Source organism: Pelodiscus sinensis, chromosome 27 (assembly GCF_049634645.1).
Source record: "Pelodiscus sinensis isolate JC-2024 chromosome 27, ASM4963464v1, whole genome shotgun sequence".
NCBI lineage: Eukaryota > Metazoa > Chordata > Testudines > Trionychidae > Pelodiscus > Pelodiscus sinensis.
In genome coordinates, this window is record NC_134737.1 from 4,545,163 (window position 1) to 4,564,513 (window position 19,351).

General features: G+C 42.6%; 1 long non-coding RNA gene across 1 annotated transcript in view; it reads left to right on the forward strand.

Moving 5' to 3' along the window:
* The window catches only part of LOC142820877 (uncharacterized), a 32,623-nt gene extending 15,900 nt beyond the window's left edge, over window positions 1–16,723 (forward strand). Inside the window, exons 4-5 of the long non-coding RNA XR_012897827.1 lie at window positions 15,089–15,200; window positions 16,657–16,723. This is a non-coding gene — a long non-coding RNA (uncharacterized LOC142820877). The remainder of the gene's footprint in view (window positions 1–15,088; window positions 15,201–16,656) is intronic.
* The last annotated feature ends 2,628 nt before the right edge of the window (window positions 16,724–19,351 follow it).

A 19,351-nucleotide genomic window follows, 5' to 3' on the forward strand; every position in this document is an offset into this window, starting at 1 on the left:
AATAGACGGTGGAAACTGAACTCTGGCTGTGTCTCCGGGCTAGCTTCAGGGCAGTATGGGGGAAACTTGCCATGGTAATTGTGCTGTACCTGTTCTGGAGACAGAGAGTTTTAATTCCTCAGCCTAGCATCTTTAACTAGCACGGGAATTCACTCGTAAAGAAAATGAAATTCAAAAGGGCAGGCATTTAAGAAATTGGAAGAATATTATTGAGCAGCCACGGACCACAGCTTTTATCCCGAAGTTTGGAGAACTTTGCCAGCTGCCCCATATGCTTACAATAGATGGAAACCCTCCCCTTCCTGGAGTTGTCCCTATTAACATATTCATCTTATCAATTAGAGAGACCAGGGTGTACTTTCTGTCCCAATGTTTATAATAGACAGGATTAATCTGTTCATAAATGGATAATCAGCACCGCTGCACTTAAGGTGGGAGGAGACGTACAGGCCTGTAATACCATCTGCTTCAGTAGAATATTTTACAGACCTGATGTTTAATTTGTTCTCCAGGATTTGGTGACAGATTGTTCTATAAATTTCCAATGATTACAGGTACTGTAGGGAGGGGTTAAGAAAAAACAAAAGACAGCTCTTGAGGGATGATGCTTGTACAGGGACAAAATGAGTAACAGTGAATGGGAATTGATTTGGAGTGGAGAGCTGGCCAAAGAGTCTGAGGCAGGAGCATAGCAGACCCCAAGTAGAGGGCTGGAGGCTTGCTCTTGTGCATTTATGTCTTGCTTTTAATTATAAAACTTTCGTGGCATGTTTCATAGTTGGCTTTACCACACCCCCTAAATTGTACGCCAGAAAGTTGATCTCCGGTGCAGTAAGTATAAATGTGACCTCAGGGTTGTGAATCCCTTCCCCTAAGCCACCTGAGCAGCATAAGCTACACCAGCCTAACAGCCAGTTTGGACACTGCTGCTCACTGGGACTGAAGAAGGTAGGCGGATGGGACAGCTCTCCTGTCAGCTCAGAGCAGCTTCATTAGAGAGCTTACAATGGTGCCGCTGCATTTGTGCCACTGTAAACGAGAGTCTACTGTAGACGTTCAATTGGTGTGCGGTCTGTGAACCTCATCCCAGATGCACTGAGAGTGCAAGGACTGACTGCAAAGCCCCACCATAGTTCTGCTGCAGCATATAATGCATGTCTCTTGCCTTGTTTGTTCTACATAGTGTTCCCTGCTAGTCCAGCTCTGCTCAATTTTGATAGTGCATCTCCCTCGCATCTTGCAGCAGCTACACCCTCTTCTGTTTCAGACCGAGACACGTGTCAGCAACAACCACTAGGCTTGTTGAATTGGACTGAATAATAATTCTAGTGATGTTTATGTGATGAGGATAAAGGCTTCACTCGAGACCGGATTGAGAGCAAAATCATTTCCACTACTACATTAACAAGATTTGAACCCAAGCCTCTAGAGGGGAATAGCTGAATTCTTTAATTCACTGCAGAAGCATCCTCCGTACACTACCCACCACTCATTACTATAGGTGGGCAAGCCTCAATTCCACCGATGAATTCTTTCCCAGATAAGTAGAGCCATATGGATGGAACTGAGGGGCAGAATCTTGTCCTTCATAATTGAGCTGTTCCCAGCTTAGCTCAAACTGGCATTTACTAACTAGCTGGGTCCAGATACTTTGGAGATCAGGTGCTTGGAACATGCTACCAGGATAATGTGTTTAAAAAGCAGGGTCACTCACTATGCACACACAGTTGCATTAGCTCTATTGCCCTGCAGGTTAAATTTGGTATTATTGTAAATGCTGACTGCCTGTGTTGTGAATTACCACTATTTATTTCCATTCTTTGCAAATTAATTTCAGGTTTCTAGTAAGTTGTGTTTCTGTGTTTCTCCAGAAGCAAACTTAGTGCATCCTGCAGCTTTTGTCAGCTGACTTTCCTTTTCCTTGTACATTTTACTTCTGAAAAAAGGAAGAAGAGGGCGGGGAAGGAGAAGTAGGGTTTGATTGGTCGCTTTGTTTACTTTCCAAGCTTCAAGGCTATGTCTACACTGCAGGCTTCTTGCGCAAGAGATGTGCTTTTGCGCAAGAGCGTTCATGGCAGTGTGAACGCTCTCTTGTGCGAGAAAGCTCTGATGGCCATTTTAGCCATCAGGGTTTCTTGCGCAAGAAACCTCTGTTTCCCGTCCACACTGCCTTCTTTCGCAAGACCTCTTGCTCAAGAGGGCTTATTCCTTGTAGGGAGAGGAATAACTCTGTGCAAGAAGCCCTCTGTTCCAACACTTTACTGTAAATTTACTTGCACAAGAACGTGCATGCAGTGTAGATGCGCCGCAAGTTTTTGCGCAAGAACGCTTGTTCTTGCGCAAAAGCCTGCAGTGTAGACGTAGCCCAAGAGTATGTTGAGATTCACTCACAAGGCCCTGTTGTGTGTCCCGCCTGGTGGGGCAATGTCTCCAGGAGTGAGAAAGGAGTGGAGAGAAATAGGAGCATATGTTTCACCTGTAGCAGAGATGGGCAATAATATGGCGATTAGCCCCTTTGCTGCTGCAGGCACCAGTGATCTCAGCTCCTATTGGCTGCAAATCAATATTCTTAGCCAATGGGAGTGACGGGAAGTGGCGTGGAGCAGGACACTGCTTCTTGCAGTTCCCATTGGCTGGGAACAATGATCTGCAGCCAATGGCAGCTGCGGTTGCTGGTACCATGCGGGTAAATACAGTGGTGGGGTCCTGCCAGGAAGTAACCATGGTGGACCATATCCGGCCCATGGACTGGTGTTTGCCCATCCTGACCTATAACCTCACTGTGTTAAATGTTATTAAATGTTCTTACTATTAAATGTTCTTGCTATTAAATGTTCTTACTGAATTAGCTAGCTGGATTGTCTTTATGAGGAAGGTTGTTCCCTTTGTTTCTGTTTGAATAAAAGGATAAAGAAGGGAAGATGCCCCAGTTTACCTTTATCACTTTCGGTAGCTATTGAAGGAAGAAGAGATTTGAGCAAGCTGCTAAGTTTGTGGGTGTGGGGTGGGAGTGTAAAGTAATAAATTCCTCCATGCCTAGGAGTTTCATGATTAATAATCTGCAAAACATCTGCTGCTCAGAAGTTCATTGTCCAGCAGAAAGAAAGAACTCTGATCCTTCTGTAACGAAAGCACAGCTTTGCACCATTCACATGAACTAAAGAAGGATCTCTGTTGTTGAGCAGGAATATTGGAGCTATGAATCCAACATCAGCAGCTCTAATCATGCCCAGCAGCCGGAGGCTGTATACATAATATTGGCTAATTGGTTGCAGTGTCTTTGGGAGAAACTACTTCTCATCGGTGTCCAGGATACACATGTATTTTATTCACTTAAGGCTCGTTTTGACATTCAGAGTAGAGGGATATGTATTTTAATTGCCTTGTTAGGAAAGATTTGTTTTTTAGCTAATGGTGGTTTGAACTGCTATGGGGCACCCTGTTGCAAAGGAGTGAGCAGTTATAAGTTTCTAAATACATCTCTAATCTCTTTTTCCAGTAGATGTTGGCCCCAAAAAAGTATTACCTCACTCGCCTTCTGCTGCCATACAAATCTCACACTTCTAAAACAAAAGAGTTTTCTTGTTTATTGCTTGATATTAACATGTATTGATATCAAGCCTGGTCAGACCAGGACCTTTCAAATCAAGACCCCTGAGGGTCTTCCCCCCCCCCCCCCCCCCGGCTCTGCTACTGAATCTGTATCTTTGGGCAAGTCACTTCCCTTCAGTGTGTGTCAGTATAAAACAAGTATAGTTTTGCCTTCCCTTAAAAGTGTGGACAATCTTTAATAGCACATTTTAGAGCTTTGAGATCCTTTAAATGAAACGCTACACAACTGCACAAGCTATTTTAGAGCTTTGTCTCTCCTACAAACAGCTGACAGAGGCTGTTCTGCAAGATGTCAAGACCTTCAGCCAAAGTAATTCTGGTGCAGCAATGTCTGGTACCATAGGGGGAAAGCACATTTGACGGAGCGGAGAAGGAAGATACTGAAAGGAAAATTGTAATTGGAGGAACTACATTTCCTATTAATACTGGGTTAGGGGTAAACCATCCGTAAGTCCCCAGGGAAGAGTAAACATGTTTCACACAGCGACTAGCTGTGTGGAATTTCCCAACTGGAAAGCTGACTGAAGGTCAAGGTCAAAGAAAGTCTGCCCATGTCTCTGCGCAGCTGAGCATATTACAATCTCACTTGTACGCCCTGTAACATCAGGTCATACATGAAAACGAACAAAGTAACATGAGTGGTAGATGTCTGGGGGCTGAGAAGGAGGAGAAGCAACCTTTTTTTTTTTTTTTTTCTTTCAGTGTTCAGCCTTTTAAATGCCTCTGTACACAAATGCATTTGTCTTTTAAATCAGATGCCTTGTCTAGATCATTGCTAAAAGCAGGCTTATGTTGAAACATCCACTAGGGGCTACTTGATCAGCATGGAGTTGCGTTATTTTTTTGCGTATTCATGCTATAGATTGTGTCTGTACCACAATAGGGTGTGTCTATACTGCACCCGTATCTCAAAATAAGCTACGCAATTTGAGCTATGAAAATCATATAGCTTATTTTGAGTGTATTTCGAAATAGCTTATTTCAAAATTTGGCACTGTCTAAACAGAGCCATATTTAGAAATAAACCACTATTCCAAAACGTCCCTTAATCCTCATGGAACGAGGTTTACAGGGACATCAGCATCGCGAGCCCATTATGTCAAAAGCTATTTTAAAACAACGGGTTTGCTTAAAAGATGTGGAATAGCTATTTTGGGATACCGGAAGTATTCCAAAATAGCACCACTGTCTAGACATACCCATAATTTCCAGTGACACAGAGCTGGGCTCTAACAGTGTTATTCCCTTGTCTCTAATTGCATGGACTAATGGTAGCTGGTTATCAGCTGCATTGTGCCCCTTCTTGCATGATTACAGAGTGTTGTATACCAGCTATTGGATGGATGCTGCTATTATTTTGCATCAGGGCCCCATGGAGTGATGTACAGTACACCTATATAACAAAGAGACCGTTTCTACCCCAAGGTGCTTCCATTCTAAATGTAAGATAAGAGACAGATAGTGGATACAATAAATAGATGGGGGAAGCTAGTGCTAAAACTAATTTAACTGCAGTCTAGTGACTAGGCTGGCTGTGTGCATGCTGCATATAACCACACCTGGGATGTGAACCAGGTCAGTCGTGGTTCATAGGTTGCTTGCAGTTCTACCAGCTGAGCCAACTAGAAAACTCCCTTGGGCTAAACTGTGTAGAAAATGAGTTAACCTAATCTCAGCTGGAAGCTGCTCCTTGCAGAACTCTTATCAGCATAGCAACCCACAACAGCACTGATAAAATATCCCCATTATGACCTGGGGGGCTTGATACAAGGCTGGCTTTAATGATGTTTGGCATCTGACATGGTGCCAGCTCAAGTGAAGAAAGGACAAATCTACTGCACACGGCAAGCATCCATCAGGCTGGACGGCCTTCCTGCATCTCTGGAAAAATTAGGCGTAATTAATTCATCATTATGCAAGGGATGCTTATTCTATCTTGGGAATTTCTAATGGACCTATTTCTATCGCCCATTGCAAATGTACTTAACCTCTAGACCATGGGACATCAAGATAGATGAGAACCAGGTAAATGGGACGATTTAAAGATACTTCAGCTGCCTCATTATGCTGTGTATGCCCCCAAATGCTGCAAAATTATTCCAGACCCAGCAGATTCTAGATCCTGTTTAAAATAAAATAAAATAAAATAAATAATGGGCACATTAGATGGTCTCTCTCACCTTGAAACTGCCAGATCTGTGTTTGCCTGCAAGGCCTTTACACAGATAACTGAGAGACAATATAAACATATACTGTCCAAATAAATCACATAACCTTTTTTTCACAGTTTAACCATAAGGTTAAAAGGGCAAGAGTTCTAAAACATTTGGTTTACTTTCCGGTGTGTGTGTGTGTTTACTTTTTTGCACATTGCTTCCTGCAGACCAGACCAATTGGTTTTACTTTGTTTCTATTCCTTTTTAATTTTTCTGATGCTTATGTGTCATGTGTTGGTAGAGATTCTTGCATGCTATTCTTATAGCCAGTCAATTTGGGGACAATAATTTTCTCATTTTACCAACTAGTACAGTTGGTTTGTTAGCTGAGGCTGAAGATGTGCACTGTTGCTAGTTTTGCTTTCAGATCTCCTGGGTAACACTTACAGGTCTTGTTATAGATGTATTAATATGACTCTGTTATATTTGGGTTCCCAGAATTGCAGGGAACTATTTAAATCTCTTTTCTCAAAACATTTGCCCAGTCCATGCTGAAATGATTGTCATCTTTGGAATAAAAACAAAATACTTGTGAGCTCTCTGAACCCTAGGCTGCTTACTCTGAAGTGCTGATTTCTCAACTGGCCCTGTTGAAATGAAAAATCAAATGAAGGATAATTTTTCAAGGCCATCTTACCTCTTCATGTCCTGTTACATCCGTGTGTGTGCAAGGTGAGAGAGAATGAAGGAAATCAGAATGAAGCTGATTTATGACCATATGGTCAGCCCTCAATGTCAGTGAAACCCATTTCCTTAGATAACCCAGTAAGAAATGTCTTTAAAATACATAAGATAGATGTGTAAATTAACAATGATTCTTATCAGTCAGGATGTCTGAGAAATATCTGTTTGATATCCCAGGGGAACTATTTTTGCCGGGTTTAGAATACATTAAAATGGAGCTCTACATTCCGTACTGAATGAATAATGTTTCACATATGAGTTCTGTTTGACTCTGACTTAATTTTAAATATTTGCTGGAGAAAGGAAAAGTTAAATATACAAACAATGAAATAGCCATGGTTACCTGATTGCTTTATATCAGATGCATAAGAAATGTTTGAAAGCTGATTTTGTAGGTGGGTGTGCATTTTGGTAGCATTTTTACCCCCTGTAAATGTTTCATGTAGTTTGTTGTAAATGTTTTATGGAATGTTCCACTTTGCACATATTTGTTAGTGCTTTTGTTTGTCTTTTAAAAATTCTCTAAACTTTGAGCTTGCATTATTCCCATAGTTGCTCTAGCAAAAGTTAAAGTTTCACTGAAAAGGAGGATGACATTTAGGTGTGCCAACAGGAGAGGTAAAGGGGGCACCTACACAGGAACCTGGTGTTTCAAAGGGATCCAGAGCTCCTGGCCGCCTCTGCTGCTATTTTGACAGTGGCAGCAGCCAAAGCCTCATGGCTCCTTTGATTTGCCATGGCAGCACTGATCCGCACGGCTTTGACGGCTGGTGGGAGAAGCCAAGCACAGCAGGCCAGGAAGCATTAAGGACTGACTCCTAGGCCCCGCCCCTTGTGCCCTTGGCCCCACTCCTTCTGAGGGGCATGGCCTGAGCCCCCCTTCCAACTTGCCCTGGTGCCCACGGTGGCTGTTGGCCCCTCAATGACATTTCAAGAAAAACACAGAGTTTTAAGCAAAGAGGACTTTGCAAAATTTAACTTTCACTGGTTTTCACGGTAAAATATTCATTTCACGTACTGCAGTTGTGTGAAAGTGAAGTCACCTGAACGGAATCATAGAACACTAAGACTGGAAGGGACCTCGAGAGGTCATTGAGTCCAGTCCCCTATCCTCATGGCAGGACCCAGCACTGTCTAGAACATCCCTGATAGACATTTATCTAACCTACTCTTAAATATCTCCAGAAATGGGGATTCTATAACCACCGTAGGCAATTTATTCCACCCTGACAGGAACGTTTTCCTAATGTCCAACCTAAACCTCCCTTGCTGCAGTTTAAGCCCATTGCTTCTTGTTCTATCCTCAGAGGCCAGGAAGAACACGTTTTCTCCCTCCTCCTTGTAACACCCTTTTAGATACCTGAAAACTACTTTCATGTCCCCTCTCCATCTTCTCTTTTCCAAGCCAAACAAGCCCAATTCTTTCAGTCTTCCTTCATAGGTCATGTTCTCTAAACCTTTAATCATTCTTGTTGCTCTTTTCTGAACCTTTTCCAATTTCTCCACATTCTTGAAATGTGGCGTCCAGAACTGGACACATTACTCCAGGATGGCCGTACTGGGTCAGACCAAAGGTCCATCTAGCCCAGTATCCTGTCTACCGACAGTGGCCAGCACCAGGTGCCCCAGAGAGGGTGGACCGAAAACAATGATCAAGTGATATGTGTCATCCGGCCATCCTTCTCCAGCCTCTGACAAACAGAGGCCAAGGACACCATTTTATCCCCTCGCTAATAGACTTTTATGGACCTAACCTCCATGAAATTATCTAGCTTCTCTTTAAACTCTATTATAGTCCTAGCCTTCACAGCCTCCTCTGGCAAGGAATTCCACAGGTTGACTACACACTGTGTGAAGAAGAACTTTCTTTTGTTAGTTTTAAACCTGCTCCCCATTAATTTCATTTGGTGTCCTCTAGTTCTTCTATTATGGGAACTAATAAATAACTTTTCTTTATTGGCCCTCCCCACACCACTCATGATTTTATAGACCTCTATCATATCCCCCCTCAGTCTCCTCTTTTCTAAACTGAAAAGTCCCAGTCTCTTTAACCTCGCCTCATATGGGACCCGTTCCAAACCCCTAATCATTTTAGTTGCCCTTTTCTGAACCCTTTCCAAGGCCCAAATATCTTTTTTGAGGTGAGGAGACCACATCTGTACACAGTATTCAAGATGTGGGCGTACCATAGTTTTATACAGGGGCAGTAAGATATTCTGGGTCCTATTTTCTATCCCTTTCCTAATAATTCCTAGCATCCTATTTGCCTTTTTCACCGCCGCTGCACACTGTGTGGAAGTTTTCAGAGAACTGTCCACGATAACTCCAAGATCTCTTTGCTGTTTGTTGCCCAATCGCTCAGTTTGGTGAGATCTTCTTGGAGTCCCTCACAGTCTGCTTCTGTCTTGACTACCTAAACAGTTTTGTATCATCTGCAAATTTTACTACCTCACTGCTTACCCCTTTCTCCAAATCATTTATGAATAAGTTGAAAAGGATTGGTCCCAGGACTGACCGTTGGGGTACACCACTAGCTACCCCTCTTCAATCTGAAAATTTACCATTTATTCCTACTCTTTGTTTCCTGTCTTTTAACCAGTTCTCAATCCAAGAAAGGACCTTCCCTCTTATCCCATGGCCATGTAATTTACACAAGAGCCTTTGCTGAGGGACCTTGTCAAAGGCTTTCTGAAAATCCAAGTATACTATATCTACTGGATCCCCCTTGTCCGCATGTTTGTTAACCCCTTCAAAAAACTCTAACAGATTAGTAAAACAGGATTTCCCTTTACAGAAGCCATGTTGACTTTTGTCCAACAAATTATGTTCTTCTACATGCTTCACAATTTTATTCTTTACTATTGTTTCTACTAATTTGCCTGGTACTGAAGTTAGACTTACCGGTCTGTAATTGCCAGGATCGCCTCTAGAGCCCTTTTTAAATATTGGTGTCACGTTGGCTATCTTCCAGTCATTAGGTACGGAAGCCGATTTAAAGGATAGGTTACAAACCACAGATAATAGCTCAGCAATTTCCCATTTGAGTTCTTTTAGTGTTATACCAATAAAAACAAGCAGGATCTTATGAGGGGGATAAGGCAAAAAGCCACATTTATTGTAAAGATAATAATAACAAAATAAAGAAAAGATAGAAGCAAACAACGTTGTTTAACTACTTATTCCTAACACTACTTAACCCTTATACACTTACATATATATATAAAACCATTTCATTCATACATCCATTCATTCAAGTTCTGTGTATAGTTACCAGCCTGGAAGTTGCTTGTGACAGAATACTGGCCAGGTACTCTGTACACAAGTGATGGTAGTGGGGAGCGAAGTCCTGATCAGATGCGCATCTGAAGCTCCTGGTGGGCTGGCAGCAGAACCTTGGACTCTGATTCCATAGTTTTTTAGTCCAGTTCTTATAGGAATTTCTTCCTATGCCAGTCTATGGAAATTGCTGCATCATGCTGATGTGTCCAGGGTGGCTGCCAGGTGCTCGTCAGTGATCTCATCGGGTGGACCTCCAGTACTTGGTTTTCTCCACTTGACACCTTTTGGTTGCACTGGCACCTGACACCTTCTTCAGCCCTTTGTTGCTGTATTCTCAGGCTGGCACCTCTCAGAGCCATTCATTCATCATCCAAGCACTCTCTCATACATTCATACAGTATTTTGTATAATAATAAAAGTTGTAGTTACAGAAAGTTTCTGGGTGGTATTGCTTAAAACATTCTCTGAGTGCTGAATAAAGTTACAATGTTTTAAAGAGAACAGGCCTCAATTAAGTAACAATGCCCTTAGTCAATTACAGGGCTTGGCTCCCATAGCAGAGTTAGTGGTTTGACAATGCATTGTTACAATGTATCTTTGCAATGTCAATTTCAAGCAGCCCCCTTGCACAAACTTGAGCATGCCCTCGAGCACGGGGGGGGGGGGGGGCTGTTTCTGGCTACATAGGATTATATTCTTAACAGTTCTAAATTACATGACCTAATACATTATATTCTAAAGGGGCAATAATAATGATAAATCTAAACATTTAACAATCTTAACAAATAATAATAATAAGAAGAAGAATTAATAATAAATCTAAACACTTTAAGTTGTGGGGAACAAATTATGGGGAGTCACTTCCATTTGGGGGAATCATTTTCAATACATTAATATGTTATCCCTACATTAGAACCCTTGGATGAATGCCATCCGGTCCCGGAGATTTGTTAACATTAAGTTTTTCTATTTGTTCCAAAACCTCTTCTAATGACCTGACTAATTCTACTGCTAGAACAGTGACGTTGCAGCAGCGTGTGCTTCAATAAGAGTTGTACTAGTCCACCAGGAACCCTGGGTAGTTACTCAGGGGGACAGTCTGCGCTGAAGTTCATGGTGCTGCAGCATATTCTGGTACCCAATCTAGCTAGGTTAAAACTAGTTAAAGATGTCTATTCATGGAGTAATCACACCCTGTGATTGCAGTATAGACAGTCATCATTGTCTCATCTGTCTATTGTGAACTGCCTGGTCCCTTGGCCTGATCCTGTATTCACTGCCTGTGGGATCGCTCCAAATGAAGCTGATGGACCTTTGCACTGATGTACAGAGTTCCAGGAACAGGATGCTACTTTGTAAGCTTCCTCTGCTGGGAATGAATGTCTCATTGTTTGTTTATTTATTTTCTCTGCACAACACCTAGAACAATGGAGCTCCGATATTTGAATGGGGTTTCTAGTTGCTGACATAATGTAAAGAATAAGTCCTACCATGTGTCACTAGAAAACTACTCTCCTGTCATTGGAAAGGTCATTTTACTTTCATTGGAATATCATTTTTCCCAGGCAGTCAGTACAGTCTCATATTTGACCTCAGAGTCCTCATAATCTGGGTGTTCTTTGTATGTCTCTTCCTTAGCTGGGCCTCACTAATAATATGTAAATAGTGTATGTGTACTCTGAAATTTTAAATTCTTCCCCCCCCCCCCCAAGTTATTAGATGTTAACATATCCCATTGATAACGGTATGCCACACACCTGCTTCTTCCTTGGGAAATGCTGTATTCCTAAAATGCTTCTCCTACACTTTCCCGTGAGGTTTCACTGGATGTCTGATTGCCTATGCAGTTTGATTTTCAGTGCTTCTGGAAGCTTTTTGTTCTATTATTCACCATAGGTCTTTCTTGTCTGTGCTTATTATATGCCATCAGAAGGTACCTGGGAGTTTGCAGCCTTCCCAGCCACTGCTATTGTACAAACACAAATCAGTAGATAAGTGGTGTCTGAATTTAACGATGCACTCATAATTGCTAGTGCAGCCCTGTCTTTTTCAGGTCATCCAGCAGAGAAGTTGGAATAGTCATGTTGTTGTAGTCTGTACTTCAGGAGTCAAGGAAAGATGGAACTGATTGGGTGGGGAGGGGTGTTCCCCAAGATCATTTAAAAAAAACAAACAAACAGTATTTTGAATGCAGGTTATAATTACTGCCATAGGTGTGATGGACTTTGGACAGTGGTAAGTAGCAACAACCAGGTGCAGAATCTTGTGTGGGTCTAAAGCAGAAAGTCATTTCTGAGTGCAGTGAGAATGAGCAAAATTAAATTATTTTCTGGGACAATAAAATACACTGATCCCTTACCTATCCTGTGCTGTAAGATAAATTGTTTTGACCAGCCCAAAGGAAGCTTCCTGGGTCTTTACACTCCCTTCTCTTCTAAGTGTCCACAGTGTCCTTCCTACGCGGAAAATCCCCACTGAGAATACAAAGGGCATTCTTATCACTGCTCGACTCAGAAAGAATAATTGAATCATGTCTGGCTCCCTAGTTCCCAGACTAACTGAATACAGCCTGTATGACATAATGTGATCCAACAGTGGGGTCTCCCTATTTCCTGGCCTAGGCTACTCAGTCATCGAAGGGGCTGCTAGTTATCTTATCTTAGATTTTCTGTACTAGGGCTACTCAACTTTGGAAGCCCCGGGGGCCACAATAATATTCAGCACATTCCGAGGGCCGCAACTTAAGTGTGGTTGCATATGCATGCAAATATATATGCAAATAGCTTCTTGCACACTGATGGGCATGAATACAAAAATTAAGGCAAGACTACACAATACACAGGCCCTGGTTAAGTCAGTTCTGCTGATATTAATAAAATGCAATATTTACCCCATTTCCACCCATATGTCAGCAGTTTTAATGAGCAATGACAGTCCAGGAATTTAACTACGAAAACGCATATCAACAGAAGACCATTATGCTGACTACTTTTTTGTTTTAGCTCCCACCCACGGGCCACCAAAAAATGAGGTTTACAGGCTCTTGCACAAAAGAGTTTTTTTCGGACAAATGGCCCCATCTACACAGGGCTTTTTATCACAAAAACCTCTTCTGCAAAAAGGATAGGAAGAAGATATGCAAATGAATATTCATTTACATTTCCTCTTTCGCAAAACACCTGCAGTGTGGATGTAGCTTTGGTGTGTCTGAAGTGGGGAAAGTTCTATAGAATTTAACACACACACACACACACACACACACACACACACACACACACACACACACACACACACACACACACACACACACACACACCACCCCCAGCCCTCCTCTAGATGGTTCAAATAACTGATTTTACTGGAATAATGCCTAAGAGACACTCATTCTCAAAATCTGTAGATGTTTAAAGCCATTTTCATAGACACCCCCCCCCTGTTGGTATCATCCTTATTACATTTTATCTCTTGCCCCCTTTAATGTAACTCTGCCCTATAATAGTCTCTGTGACTACAGCTTTTGGCCTTTTCTTAGATTGCCAAGGAGAGGTCCATTTGTGGTGTGGACACCGGTCTATTGGCAAGTAGACTGAAACCAACAGTGTATTTCCCATCAGTTACCAAACATCAACCAGAGGGGAGCAAGTACTCGGGTACTACTGATTTGGCCCAGATTTGAAATACTCATCAAGTAGTGGTAACCTCAGTTGAATGAAACATTTAGCTCACTTGTCAATGCACAAAGCAGCTTCATTAGCCAATGAAGGGAGCAAGCTTTTAAAGAGAGTTAAATAATAAATTAATAATGCAACATTGTGTCTCATAAGTCTCACCCTTGGGATGGTTTCTAGATGTAAGATCCAATTAAAATCTTTGTAACTGATAAAATAGATTTGAGGGATGATCCTTCGGTGGCTTCACAGACAGCATGTTCCTCAACCCAGTGGTAACCTGGAGGGAAGGTCCTACCCAGCTAGAGAATGGTATGAACATTTAGGGGCTACATCTATACCTGCTTCTAATCTATACCCTCATTTAACCCGCGTTAGGCTCCAAGTCTCAAAAAGGTGCATGTGCATGCTCTGGCATTACCTGGCTTCCCTCAGAACTATCTGTCAGCAGAGAAGGCTGAAACATCAGTCCAGTTTTCTCCACCCCCGCAAAACCAGTATTTTCTCTGAGTGGGGTACTACCCAGCTGCTCTTTTGAGAGCAAGTGTTTGTGTTCATGACAATGGCACAAGGCCATGAATGAAAACCATCTGGTGACGCCGATTCCAAACCTCCAGTACCAGGTGCCCTGGTATATCACAGGGCACATGTTTAATCAACAGTGATGAATAGGTTGACATGTCCTGGCAGTCAGAGAAATCCTCTTTTGATATGTGGAAAGGCTCTCCCCTCTGGGCTCTGTTTTCTGGCAAAAAAAGGCAGCATGAGTTGAGATAAAGAGCTGGTGCGTGTTTCTACTGTCTCAAAAGGTGTCAATTAATGGCAGCTGCCATTAATTCCCCCTTTTGGGCTCTACAGCAGAGGCTGGGACATGGCCTTATATTTACTTGGAGCGGAGACCTCCCCTGCTGAGTCACCACTACATCTGGCATCGTTAACATTGCATTCAGGTCTCCCCTCCAGCTACTGATAGGATCTACCCTGTTTTAGTTTGTAGGATCCATAAAGACTGCTGGTCAGAGTGGTTGGCTATATAAAAGTCAGTCTATTGTGTCTGAAACATTAGTGATCTCATAATGCATCTGTTCCTACCAGTAAATCTTTCTTTTCCTTTCTTTTTTTAAGAACAAATAGGCTTTCTTTCCCCCTTGAAAAATATTGTCATTGCCTTTAGACTGTGCTTACTTTACATAAATTGCAGCCAGAAGGGATTTTTCTTCTTGCAGACGATGGCAATGTAGGTTTTTTTCTAATCCTGGTTAATGTTGCTTCTCTGACAATATCAGACTATCCAATTATGCATAATGGATCAGTTACGACCACACTTGATTATTCAGTTTTTCTGCCGCTTCCTTTCTTTTTAATGCATAGGAAGTGTTAAATTAAACTCCTCCCTCTCCCAAAAATGATGAGCATTTTCAGACAAAAATCAGAACAGTCTATTGCGTTGCATAAGCAACAGCCAGCGTTCGCTCCCCCAGTGGAATTTGTATGGGAGGCATTTACCCAGGGATTGAAATTAGGGAGAAGCCAACCATTTGCAACAGGATGGGGTGTGAACCTGGAATTCAGACCCAAGTTCTGTCACACACTGGCTAGAAAATACTGAACAAGTCACTTTCCCTCTAGGTATCTGCGCTGTGTTCACGCTATCCTAAATTTGACTCAGAAATGCAAGGACAACTTGAGGATTCATCGGGCGCTATGCAGTACTATTAAACTGATGTCCCTATGCCCGAAGGTAACTCGGGGTGGGGTGTTAATGAGTTTTTAGAGATGTGATTTTATAATTTGCAGCATCATGCTAATTAAATATTTTTAAAGAAAATGTGAAACTAAAGAGCCTATTGATTTAACACAGTCCATTCAGAAACTGACAGTATATACGTGGGGTTAGCAAATGCCTGTTAAATGGCTTCATTGCCAGTTGAATGGCTCTTTCACAGGTTTGATGTTCTGCTAATAAGTCTGGCAGGCTTTGTCACTTTTAAGTTAATTACATCCTTTCCGGAGGAAGCAGAGCCAGTTGCAACTCATGGAAGCTAATGCTGTAATGCCCAGTCGTTAGTCTGTTTCAACCAAAACAATAAGGAGTCTGGTGGCACCTTAAAGACTAGGGCTGTGTCTAGACTGGCCAGTTTTTCCGGAAAATCAGCCACTTTTCCGGAAAAGCTTGCCAGCTGTCTACACTGGCCTCTTAAATTTCCGCAAAAGCACTGACTTCCTACTGTAAGAAATCAGTGCTTCTTGCAGAAATACTATTCTGCTCCCGTTCAGGCAAAAGTCCCTTTTGCGCAAAGCTTTTGCGCAAAAGGGCCAGTGTAGACAGCTCAGATTTGTTTTGCGCAAAAGTGCATGTAGATTGGCACGGACGCTTTTCCGCAAAAAGTGCTTCTGACGAAAAGCATCCGTGCCAATCTAGACGCTCTGTTCCGAAAATGCTTTTAACGGAAAACTTTTCTGTTAAAAGCATTTGCGGAAAATCATGCCAGTCTAGACGCAGCCTAGGGGTGTGTCTAAATTACATCCTTTTGACAAAAGAGGGATGTAAATTAGGCAAATCGAAAGTGCAAATGAAGTTGGGATTTAAATATCCTGTGCTTCATTTGCATAATGGCGTCCGAGTGCTTTTTTGAAAAAGGGTTGTTTGAAAGCCCCATCTAGACGCGGTTCTTTTAAAAAAAAACGCATTTGAGAGGTACAGGACCTTTCGAAAAAGAAGGCTTTTTTTCGAAAGAACTGAATCAAGACGGTGCTTTCACTTTTGGAAAAACTCATCATGCAAATGAAGTGCGGGATATTTAAATCCCCGCTTCTTTTGCACTTTTGATTTGCCTAATTTACATCCCTCATTTGACAAAGGGATGTAGTTTAGACATACCTCTAGTCTTTAAGGTGCCACCAGACTCCTTAATGTTTTGGCTGAAACAGCCTAATGTGGCTACCTCTCTGAGAACAGGAGTAGGAAGAGCTGGGAGGGTGGGCATTAAGACCCAGAGGTGCCCCTAAATTTTGGGGTGCCCTACACAGCTCCATAAGGATGCCCCTGCAAGAAGATCAACGTTAGTGCCACATCTCTAGGTGGAGTACAATAATTGATTTTAAAAGACCTTTGGGTCGATGGAAGGGGTTTGGTAATGTAGACGTCTTCATTATCAACTCAACCTAACATGGCTTATTTTGACCTAATATTGTAGTGTAGACCAGCTCTGTGTCTCTTTGACTGTCATGGTACAACATCACTGCCTGCAAATGTAAATAGGTAAGGGACCTTGATTTTTCAAAAGCTGTAAATAACAAAAGTTCCCACCAAGGGGCAGCATTGCATCGTAGAATCCTCTGTGTTGATTTTTTTTCCCCTAGAGGTTCCCGTTGTGTGCAAAGAGAAATTATATGCTTCAAAATGCAAATTGGCTGGTGAACTCTCCTCTTTTCACTCAGCAGACTTGGGATGGTGATTTGCAAGGAAATTCAGATGCTTGCCAGTATTGGGATAGTGGCAGCTGAAGCATGAACCTCTGCAACAGTGATACAGATTGAACTGGGTGATTTTTTTTTTTTTTTTTTTTTTTTTTTGGTGAAACGTTTTTCTAAAAAAAAAAACCAAACCAAACAAACATTTCCCACCTTTGGGTAAAACAGAAAGCTTTCATGAATTTATGTCAAATGTGCTCCAATTTTGGGGAGTCAAAAAGCAAGCACTCAGAAATATTCTGAAAAAAATTAAATGCTTCATCTTGATTTTTTTTCTAAAATAATATTTTTGAAATAACTTTTTGTTTTGAATTTTACTTCCATGTTATTAGCTGTTTAAATGAAAAGGTTCTTGTTTCACCACAACTGAGATTTTATGGGTTGGGGAGCGGTTCCCCTGTATGTCAGTTCAGCCAGTAATTAGAAAAGTTATTTTGCACAGCTCTGCTTATGTACCACACTTCTTCGCTATAGTATCTAAGTGCCTCCAAGTCTTTAATGTAGCTGTCCTCAGAATACCCCAGAATGGCAGGGCAGTGCTGTTACCCCCTTATCCCGTTGTACAGCAGGAGAACGAAGACACAGAAAAGCAAAGAACTTACCCAAGTTCTTAGAGGATGGTGACACTGGAATAGGGAATTGAACCTTGGTTTCCCAAGTCCTAGCAGAGCAGCCTCTCCCGGGAAACATAGCTCTTGCTTTTCTGAACCTCACTTTACCTGAACCTACACAATGACCTTGAGGATGGGAAAGAGCAGCCAGGTGAATTTAGGTGCACTAGATGTTACAGGGTCCCTCTTTCTACACTTTCCCAGCATCCTAGCAGCATTACTTGTGCTGGGTTAAAAACTAAATAGATCCTTCTTCATGTATGCTTTTCCACTACTATTCAGTTTAACAAAATAGCAAATTTAGGCCCATTGCCCGTACTTGGGTTGACATAGGCAGACATGTGATGCCCTAGTTGTAGGATCCCAGTTAGCGTTCATGGAGGTTAGGGACTAAGAATAGCCTTGATCAGAGCCATATGTAATTGCTTCCGAACCATGCATCTCTGCTGATATACCTTCATCTTCATATCTAGGTGCCCCCAATTGTTCCTGTCCTTCGCCCCAACCCCCACGCACACACCTCTCAATATGTATCTCGATTTGGGCTTTTGTTACCCTGGGCAGGCCCACCAATAGGGGGAGGCAAAGAGGGCAATTGCCCAGGGACCTGGCAATTCTAAGGGGCTCTGGGTTCTGCCGCTGGAGCACCGCGCCATGCACTACAGAGCCCCAGGCTGTGCACTCTGGATGATGCTGAGGGAGTGGGGAATGAGGTTCGGGTGGTGCTGACGATCAGCTGCCCTGGCCCCGCCCCTTCTGCCCTCTCCTGGGAGCATGGAGCCACGTCCCCCCTTTGCCCAGGGACCCAGCGAGTCTGTTGGCTAGCCTGACTTTGAACTAGAAAAGCAGGTGGGGGGGGGGGCATGCAGCTTTGTGAATGCCCATCATTTGAGCCCTGAAATGCTCTCTGCTATGCCAGTCCTGCCATTTTTCTGAACAGAAACTGTTTTAGCATACAATTACACACATTTCCAACATCTAATATATCGTTGAGAGAGTTTGTACATCTGTCTGTGTGTCCATCTTGAGTTCCTTGGTTCAAGAACTGCTCCTGAACGGTAAGAGCTAGAATCACCAAATTTGGTATACAGCGTCCTCTTATTCTAACTTAAAGCAAGGGCGGGATTCGGATGTGCCAGGACAGTGGGATGTGCCTGGAATTTGATTTTCCCACCTAGTGGAAAGATAGGGGTCTGCTAGCAGGTACAGTTATACTGCAGACTGACCAAAGGGGGAGAGCAAAGATCCAGAGATGGGGACCAAGACAGTTATAACCCCATTGGAACAGTATAGGGCAGGGGTGGAGGAAGGGACAGCTATCTGCTATATATTTAGAGAGTTAGTCTGTTTGTGTGTCTGACTTTCTGTTCCCCCAGCCTGGGAACATGCACCCCTCCCCAGCTGTGTTCGCTGCAGCTGCAGTGGCCACAGATGGCACTTCTCATCTGACACCAGGCTGCTCTTGGGCTTGTCTAGGCTACACTGAAGTTTTGAAAGTTCCTAATTTTTTGAGGAAGAGCAGCTTTTCAAAAAAGGGGGGGGGTCGGAAAACCCCCCCGCATCCCGACTACTTTCACTTTTGAAAGCTCTGCTTTTGAAAGTGAGATTGGAAGAAGGTATGCAAATTCCCATGGAATTTGCATATCCTCTTTCAAAACTTCAGCGTAGTCTAAACATAGCCTTAGAGAAAGAGGATTGGGATTGTCCTTTTTCCCCAGGTAAACCTGCATAATGAACCCCTCAGCCCCAGCCCCACTGTAGAGTAATGATTTAAATGAAGAAAAACAAAACTTATATTTGAGTTAAG